This window comes from Carex rostrata, chromosome 10, assembly GCF_964058835.1.
Source record: "Carex rostrata chromosome 10, lpCarRost1.2, whole genome shotgun sequence".
Lineage (NCBI taxonomy): Eukaryota > Viridiplantae > Streptophyta > Magnoliopsida > Poales > Cyperaceae > Carex > Carex rostrata.
The window spans coordinates 1082501-1092500 of NC_135927.1; positions in this window are offsets into that span (position 1 = coordinate 1082501).

The following is a 10000-nucleotide window of genomic DNA, read 5'->3' on the forward strand; positions in this document are numbered from 1 at the left end:
CACGCTTAGGCGCCCCGCTCAACCGTGTTTCACCGGCTTTACGGCTGGGGATTTCAACCCGCGCGGCTACCCGCATCGGTCTTACGGGCGAAACTCCACGCGGAGTCGCACTGCCCGAACTTGTTTCGCCGGCTTTACGGCTGGGGATTTCAACCCGCTCGGTCTCTGCGGGCGCCTCCACGCTTAGGCGCCCCAATGAACCGTGTTTCGCCGGCTTTACGGCTGGGGATTTCAACCCGCTCGGTCTCTGCGGGGCGCCTCCACGCTTAGGCGCCCCAATGAACCGTGTTTCGCCGGCTTTACGGCTGGGGATTTCAACCCGCTCGGTCTCTGCGGGGTGCCTCCACGCTTAGGCGCCCCGCTCAACCGTGTTTCGCCGGCTTTACAGCTGGGGATTTCAACCCTTGCGGCTACCCGCATCGGTCTTACGGGCGCCTCCACGCTTAGACGCCCTGCCCGATCGTGTTTCACCGGCTTTACGGCTGGGGATTTCAACCCGCATCGGTCTCTGCGGGGCGCCTCCACGCTTAGGCACCCCGCTCAACCGTGTTTCGCCGGCTTTACGGCTGGGGATTTCAACCCGCTCGGTCACTGCGGGGCGCCTCCACGCTTAGGCGCCCCGCTCAACCGTGTTTCGCCGGCTTTACGGCTGGGGATTTCAACCCGCGCGGCTACCCGCATCGGTCTTACGGGCGCCTCCACGCTTAGACGCCCTGCCCGAACGTGTTTCGCCGGCTTTACGGCTGGGGATTTCAACCCGCTCGGTCTCTGCGGGGCGCCTCCACGCTTAGGCTCCCCAATGAACCGTGTTTCGCCGGCTTTACGGCTGGGGATTTCAACCCGCGCGGCTACCCGCATCGGTCTTACGGGCGAAACTCCACGCGGAGTCGCCCTGCCCGAACGTGTTTCGCCGGCTTTACGGCTGGGGATTTCAACCCGCTCGGTCTCTGCGGGGCGCCTCCACGCTTAGGCGCCCCGCTCAACCGTGTTTCACCGGCTTTACGGCTGGGGATTTCAACCCGCTCGGTCACTGCAGGGCGCCTCCACGCTTAGGCGCCCCGCTCAACCGTGTTTCGCCGGCTTTACGGCTGGGGATTTCAACCCGCACGGCTACCCCCATCGGTCTTACGGGCGCCTCCACGCTTAGACGCCCTGCCCGAACGTGTTTCGCCGGCTTTACGGCTGGGGATTTCAACCCGCTCGGTCTCTGCGGGGCGCCTCCACGCTTAGGCTCCCCAATGAACCGTGTTTCGCCGGCTTTACGGCTGGGGATTTCAACCCGCGCGGCTACCCGCATCGGTCTTACGGGCGAAACTCCACGCGGAGTCGCCCTGCCCGAACGTGTTTCGCCGGCTTTACGGCTGGGGATTTCAACCCGCTCGGTCTCTGCGGGGCGCCTCCACGCTTAGGCGCCCCGCTCAACCGTGTTTCACCGGCTTTACGGCTGGGGATTTCAACCCGCGCGGCTACCCGCATCGGTCTTACGGGCGAAACTCCACACGGAGTCGCACTGCCCGAACTTGTTTCGCCGGCTTTACGGCTGGGGATTTCAACCCGCTCGGTCTCTGCGGGCGCCTCCACGCTTAGGCGCCCCAATGAACCGTGTTTCGCCGGCTTTATGGCTGGGGATTTCAACCCGCTCGGTCTCTGCGGGGCGCCTCCATGCTTAGGCGCCCCAATGAACCGTGTTTCGCCGGCCTTACGGCTGGGGATTTCAACCCGCTCGGTCTCTGCGGGGCGCCTCCACGCTTAGGCGCCCCAATGAACCGTGTTTCACCGGCTTTACGGCTGGGGATTTCAACCCGCGCGGCTACCCGCATCGGCCTTACGGGCGAAACTCCACGCGGAGTCACCCTGCCCGACCGCTTTTCGCCGGCTTTACAGCTGGGGATTTCAACCCGCATCGGTCTTACGGGCGCCTCCACGCTTAGACGCCCTGCCCCACCGTGTTTCGCCGGCTCTACGGCTGGGGATTTCAACCCGCGTGGTCCGTGTTTTTCGGTAACATATTCGTGTTCCTTGCCCCCGACGGGTCGTGTTTTTCGGTAACAAAATCGTGTCTTTTGTCCCCGCTGCACCGTGTTTTTTGCCCCGCTCAACCGTGTTTTTTGCCCCCGCTCAACCGTGCTTACTGCCCCCGCTCAACCGTGTTTTTTCGGTAACATAATCGTGTCTTCGGGTAACATAATCTTGTTTTTCGGGCCATTTTACACCGACAGAGGCACCCACAGGGGCCATGTACACCCCGCTTGGCATGTACATGAGGGGCTGCCTCTTCCAAAAATCCTTCCCCCCTATAGGGGAATATGCATTTTGGGTCTCCAGCCACGCCCAGGGTTACCACCCCCTGGAAATCCCCCAGGTTTACCCCCCATTTTATGTGGATGCATAGATTCAGACCGCCCTGCTCCACCGCTTTTGGCCATTTTTGCCCAACGTTAGCCGCTTCGGCGTGCCGCTGGGCTGTTTTCGGGCCAATTTCCACCGACACTTGGCCGCATCCGCTTAGTTTTCCCCAACGCGTGGCCGCATCCGCTTAGTTTTCCCCCGCTGAACTGTTTTCGGGTCACTTTTGCCCAACGTTAGCCGCTTCCGCTTGCCGCTGGGCTGTTTTCGGGCCATTTTTCCCCAACACTTGGCCGTATCCGCTTAGTTTTCCCCAACGCGTGGCCGCATCCGCTTAGTTTTCCCCCGCTGAACTGTTTTCGGGTCAGTTTTGCCCAACGTTAGCCGCTACCGCTTGCCGCTGGACTGTTTTCGGGCCAATTTCCACCGACTCTTGGCCGTATCCGCTTAGTTTTCCCCAACGCGTGGCCGCATCCGCTTAGTTTTCCCCCGCTGAACTGTTTTCGGGTCACTTTTGCCCAACGTTAGCCGCTTCCGCTTGCCGCTGGACTGTTTTCGGGCCAATTTCCACCGACTCTTGGCCGTATCCGCTTAGTTTTCCCCAACGCGTGGCCGCATCCGCTTAGTTTTCCCCCGCTGAACTGTTTTCGGGTCAGTTTTGCCCAACGTTAGCCGCTTCCGCCTGCCGCTGGACTGTTTTCGGGCCAATTTCCACCGACTCTTGGCCGTATCCGCTTAGTTTTCCCCAACGCGTGGCCGCATCCGCTTAGTTTTCCCCCGCTGAACTGTTTTCGGGTCACTTTTGCCCAACGTTAGCCGCTTCCGCTTGCCGCTGGACTGTTTTCGGGCCAATTTACACCGACTCTTGGCCGTATCCGCTTAGTTTTCCCCAACGCGTGGCCGCATCCGCTTAGTTTTCCCCCGCTGACCTGTTTTCGGGTCAGTTTTGCCCAACGTTAGCCGCTTCCGCTTGCCGCTGGACTGTTTTCGGGCCAATTTCCACCGACTCTTGGCCGTATCCGCTTAGTTTTCCCCAACGCGTGGCCGCATCCGCTTAGTTTTCCCCCGCTGAACTGTTTTCGGGTCACTTTTGCCCAACGTTAGCCGCTTCCGCTTGCCGCTGGACTGTTTTCGGGCCAATTTCCACCGACTCTTGGCCGTATCCGCTTAGTTTTCCCCAACGCGTGGCCGCATCCGCTTAGTTTTCCCCCGCTGACCTGTTTTCGGGTCAGTTTTGCCCAACGTTAGCCGCTTCCGCTTGCCGCTGGACTGTTTTCGGGCCAATTTCCACCGACTCTTGGCCGTATCCGCTTAGTTTTCCCCAACGCGTGGCCGCATCCGCTTAGTTTTCCCCCGCTGAACTGTTTTCGGGTCACTTTTGCCCAACGTTAGCCGCTTCCGCTTGCCGCTGGGCTGTTTTCGGGCCAATTTCCACCGACACTTGGCCGCATCCGCTTAGTTTTCCCCAACGCGTGGCCGCATCCGCTTAGTTTTCCCCCGCTTAACTGTTTTCGGGTCACTTTTCCCCAACGTTAGCCGCTTCCGCTTGCCGCTGGGCTGTTTTCGGGCCATTTTTCCCCAACACTTGGCCGTATCCGCTTAGTTTTCCCCAACGCGTGGCCGCATCCGCTTAGTTTTCCCCCGCTGACCTGTTTTCGGGTCAGTTTTGCCCAACGTTAGCCGCTTCCGCTTGCCGCTGGACTGTTTTCGGGCCAATTTCCACCGACTCTTGGCCGTATCCGCTTAGTTTTCCCCAACGCGTGGCCGCATCCGCTTAGTTTTCCCCCGCTGAACTGTTTTCGGGTCACTTTTGCCCAACGTTAGCCGCTTCCGCTTGCCGCTGGGCTGTTTTCGGGCCAATTTCCACCGACACTTGGCCGCATCCGCTTAGTTTTCCCCAACGCGTGGCCGCATCCGCTTAGTTTTCCCCCGCTTAACTGTTTTCGGGTCACTTTTCCCCAACGTTAGCCGCTTCCGCTTGCCGCTGGGCTGTTTTCGGGCCATTTTTCCCCAACACTTGGCCGTATCCGCTTAGTTTTCCCCAACGCGTGGCCGCATCCGCTTAGTTTTCCCCCGCTGAACTGTTTTCGGGTCAGTTTTGCCCAACGTTAGCCGCTACCGCTTGCCGCTGGACTGTTTTCGGGCCAATTTCCACCGACTCTTGGCCGTATCCGCTTAGTTTTCCCCAACGCGTGGCCGCATCCGCTTAGTTTTCCCCCGCTGAACTGTTTTCGGGTCACTTTTGCCCAACGTTAGCCGCTTCCGCTTGCCGCTGGACTGTTTTCGGGCCAATTTCCACCGACTCTTGGCCGTATCCGCTTAGTTTTCCCCAACGCGTGGCCGCATCCGCTTAGTTTTCCCCCGCTGAACTGTTTTCGGGTCAGTTTTGCCCAACGTTAGCCGCTTCCGCCTGCCGCTGGACTGTTTTCGGGCCAATTTCCACCGACTCTTGGCCGTATCCGCTTAGTTTTCCCCAACGCGTGGCCGCATCCGCTTAGTTTTCCCCCGCTGAACTGTTTTCGGGTCACTTTTGCCCAACGTTAGCCGCTTCCGCTTGCCGCTGGACTGTTTTCGGGCCAATTTCCACCGACTCTTGGCCGTATCCGCTTAGTTTTCCCCAACGCGTGGCCGCATCCGCTTAGTTTTCCCCCGCTGACCTGTTTTCGGGTCAGTTTTGCCCAACGTTAGCCGCTTCCGCTTGCCGCTGGACTGTTTTCGGGCCAATTTCCACCGACTCTTGGCCGTATCCGCTTAGTTTTCCCCAACGCGTGGCCGCATCCGCTTAGTTTTCCCCCGCTGAACTGTTTTCGGGTCACTTTTGCCCAACGTTAGCCGCTTCCGCTTGCCGCTGGGCTGTTTTCGGGCCAATTTCCACCGACACTTGGCCGCATCCGCTTAGTTTTCCCCAACGCGTGGCCGCATCCGCTTAGTTTTCCCCCGCTTAACTGTTTTCGGGTCACTTTTCCCCAACGTTAGCCGCTTCCGCTTGCCGCTGGGCTGTTTTCGGGCCATTTTTCCCCAACACTTGGCCGTATCCGCTTAGTTTTCCCCAACGCGTGGCCGCATCCGCTTAGTTTTCCCCCGCTGACCTGTTTTCGGGTCAGTTTTGCCCAACGTTAGCCGCTTCCGCTTGCCGCTGGACTGTTTTCGGGCCAATTTCCACCGACTCTTGGCCGTATCCGCTTAGTTTTCCCCAACGCGTGGCCGCATCCGCTTAGTTTTCCCCCGCTGAACTGTTTTCGGGTCACTTTTGCCCAACGTTAGCCGCTTCCGCTTGCCGCTGGGCTGTTTTCGGGCCAATTTCCACCGACACTTGGCCGCATCCGCTTAGTTTTCCCCAACGCGTGGCCGCATCCGCTTAGTTTTCCCCCGCTTAACTGTTTTCGGGTCACTTTTCCCCAACGTTAGCCGCTTCCGCTTGCCGCTGGGCTGTTTTCGGGCCATTTTTCCCCAACACTTGGCCGTATCCGCTTAGTTTTCCCCAACGCGTGGCCGCATCCGCTTAGTTTTCCCCCGCTGGACTGTTTTCGGGTCACTTTTGCCCAACGTTAGCGGCTTCCGCTTGCCGCTGGACTGTTTTCGGGCCCTTTTTCACCGACCCTTGGCCGTATCCGCTTAGTTTTCCCCAACGCGTGGCCGCATCCGCTTAGTTTTCCCCCGCTGAACTGTTTTCGGGTCACTTTTGCCCAACGTTAGCCGCTTCCGCTTGCCGCTGGGCTGTTTTCGGGCCATTTTTCCCCAACACTTGGCCGTATCCGCTTAGTTTTCCCCAACGCGTGGCCGCATCCGCTTAGTTTTCCCCCGCTGAACTGTTTTCGGGTCAGTTTTGCCCAACGTTAGCCGCTACCGCTTGCCGCTGGACTGTTTTCGGGCCAATTTCCACCGACTCTTGGCCGTATCCGCTTAGTTTTCCCCAACGCGTGGCCGCATCCGCTTAGTTTTCCCCCGCTAAACTGTTTTCGGGTCACTTTTGCCCAACGTTAGCCGCTTCCGCTTGCCGCTGGACTGTTTTCGGGCCAATTTCCACCGACTCTTGGCCGTATCCGCTTAGTTTTCCCCAACGCGTGGCCGCATCCGCTTAGTTTTCCCCCGCTGAACTGTTTTCGGGTCAGTTTTGCCCAACGTTAGCCGCTTCCGCCTGCCGCTGGACTGTTTTCGGGCCAATTTCCACCGACTCTTGGCCGTATCCGCTTAGTTTTCCCCAACGCGTGGCCGCATCCGCTTAGTTTTCCCCCGCTGAACTGTTTTCGGGTCACTTTTGCCCAACGTTAGCCGCTTCCGCTTGCCGCTGGACTGTTTTCGGGCCAATTTCCACCGACTCTTGGCCGTATCCGCTTAGTTTTCCCCAACGCGTGGCCGCATCCGCTTAGTTTTCCCCCGCTGAACTGTTTTCGGGTCACTTTTGCCCAACGTTAGCCGCTTCCGCTTGCCGCTGGGCTGTTTTCGGGCCAATTTCCACCGACACTTGGCCGCATCCGCTTAGTTTTCCCCAACGCGTGGCCGCATCCGCTTCGTTTTCCCCCGCTTAACTGTTTTCGGGTCACTTTTCCCCAACGTTAGCCGCTTCCGCTTGCCGCTGGGCTGTTTTCGGGCCATTTTTCCCCAACACTTGGCCGTATCCGCTTAGTTTTCCCCAACGCGTGGCCGCATCCGCTTAGTTTTCCCCCGCTGAACTGTTTTCGGGTCACTTTTGCCCAACGTTAGCCGCTTCCGCTTGCCGCTGGACTGTTTTCGGGCCAATTTCCACCGACTCTGGGCCGGATCCGCTTAGTTTTCCCCAACGCTTGGCTGCATCCGCTTAATTTTCCCCAGCTGAACTGTTTTCGGGTCACTTTGTCCCAACGTTAGCCGTTTCCGCTTGCCGCTGGACTGTTTTCGGGCCATTTTCCACCGACTCTTGGCCGTATCCGCTTGGTTTTGCCCAACGCTTGGCTGCTTCCGCTTAATTTCCCCCAGCTGAACTGTTTTCGGGTCACTTTTGCCCAACGTTAGCCGTTTCCGCTTGCCGCTGGACTGTTTTCGGGCCATTTTTCACCGTCACTTGGCCGTATCCGCTTAGTTTTCGCCAACAATTGGCTGCATCCGCTTAATTTTCCAAGCTATACTGCTTTCGGGTCAGTTTTGCCCAACGTTAGCCGCTTCCGCTTGCCGCTGGGCTGTTTTCGGGCCATTTTCCACCCACGCTGGCACCGACGGGGCCATGTACACCCACGCGCGTGTACATGAGGGGGCACCCATTTTTGAAAACCTTGCCCCCCTATAGGGGAATATGCATTTTGAGGCTCTAGCCACGCCCAGGGTTACCACCCCCTGAAAATCCCCCAAGTCAAAATCACCCATGTAAAATATTCAAAAAAATCTCAAAAAATCACAAAAAATTTATAAAATCAAATAAATTCAAAAAAAAAAAAAAATTTCAAAAATTCAAAAAAAATTCAAAAAATTCAAAAAAATTCAAAAAAATTCAAAAATTTCAAAAATTCAAAAAAAGTCCAAAAACCCAAAAAAACTTCAAAAATTTCAAAAATTCAAAAAAATTTCAAAAAAAATTTCAAAAATTTGCCCCGCTGAATTGTTTTCGGGTCACTTTTGCCCAACGTTAGCCGCTTCCGCTTGCCGCTGGACTGTTTTCGGGCCAATTTCCACCGACTCTTGGCCGTATCCGCTTAGTTTTCCCCAACGCGTGGCCGCATCCGCTTAGTTTTCCCCCGCTGAACTGTTTTCGGGTCACTTTTGCCCAACGTTAGCCGCTTCCGCTTGCCGCTGGGCTGTTTTCGGGCCAATTTCCACCGACACTTGGCCGCATCCGCTTAGTTTTCCCCAACGCGTGCCCGCATCCGCTTAGTTTTCCCCCGCTTAACTGTTTTCGGGTCACTTTTCCCCAACGTTAGCCGCTTCCGCATGCCGCTGGGCTGTTTTCGGGCCATTTTTCCCCAACTCTTGGCCGTATCCGCTTGGTTTTGCCCAACGCTTGGCTGCTTCCGCTTAATTTCCCCCAGCTGAACTGTTTTCGGGTCACTTTTGCCCAACGTTAGCCGTTTCCGCTTGCCGCTGGACTGTTTTCGGGCCATTTTTCACCGACACTTGGCCGTATCCGCTTAGTTTTCGCCAACAATTGGCTGCATCCGCTTAATTTTCCAAGCTATACTGCTTTCGGGTCAGTTTTGCCCAACGTTAGCCGCTTCCGCTTGCCGCTGGGCTGTTTTCGGGCCATTTTCCACCCACGCTGGCACCGACGGGGCCATGTACACCCACGCGCGTGTACATGAGGGGGCACCCATTTTTGAAAACCTTGCCCCCCTATAGGGGAATATGCATTTTGAGGCTCTAGCCACGCCCAGGGTTACCACCCCCTGAAAATCCCCCAAGTCGAAATCACCCATGTAAAATATTCAAAAAAATCTCAAAAAATCACAAAAAATTTATAAAATCAAATAAATTCAAAAAAAAAAAAAAAAATTCAAAAATTCAAAAAAAATTCAAAAAATTCAAAAAAATTCAAAAAAATTCAAAAAATTCAAAAATTCAAAAAAAGTCCAAAAACCCAAAAAAACTTCAAAAATTTCAAAAATTCAAAAAAATTTCAAAATTTCAAAAAAAATTTCAAAAATTTGCCCCGCTGAACTGTTTTCGGGTCACTTTTGCCCAACGTTAGCCGCTTCCGCTTGCCGCTGGACTGTTTTCGGGCCTATTTCCACCGACTCTTGGCCGTATCCGCTTAGTTTTCCCCAACGCGTGGCCGCATCCGCTTAGTTTTCCCCCGCTTAACTGTTTTCGGGTCACTTTTCCCCAACGTTAGCCGCTTCCGCTTGCCGCTGGGCTGTTTTCGGGCCATTTTTCCCCAACACTTGGCCGTATCCGCTTAGTTTTCCCCAACGCGTGGCCGCATCCGCTTAGTTTTCCCCCGCTGAACTGTTTTCGGGTAACTTTTTCCCAACGTTAGCCGCTTCCGCTTGCCGCTGGACTGTTTTCGGGCCAATTTCCACCGACTCTGGGCCGGATCCGCTTTGTTTTCCCCAACGCGTGGCCGCATCCGCTTAGTTTTCCCCCGCTTAACTGTTTTCGGGTCACTTTTCCCCAACGTTAGCCGCTTCCGCTTGCCGCTGGGCTGTTTTCGGGCCAATTTCCACCGACTCTTGGCCGGATCCGCTTAATTTTCCCCAGCTGAACTGTTTTCGGGTCATTTTAGCCCGACGGGGGCACCGACGGGACTGTTTTCGGGCCATTTTGCACCGACGCTTGGCCGCATGCGCTCAGTTTTGGGGCCATTTTTCACTGACGGCTGGCCGCATCCGCTTAGTTGCCCCCGCTTTGCTGATTTTTGCGCCGTTTTTTTTGTTGAACTTCAGATTTCAAACTTCCAATTTTTTTTCCAAACTGCAGATTTCATATTTTATATTTTTAATAAATTTGAACTTTTTCAAAATATCAAAAAAGTATTGCCTACATCCATAATTTGGATCGCGTACAATCCGGAAGTTTGAGAAATGGTCCACACCGGGTGTGAACCATCCAATCCGAAAAAAGTGGGAATTTTTACAAGCCGGAAAAACTGGAGTTTCAATGGCTCTTTGGACGGTTGTAATTCATTTGGACCAAAAATTGTCCAACCCACTTGCATAAGATCATATTTTTAATAAATTTGAATTTTTGC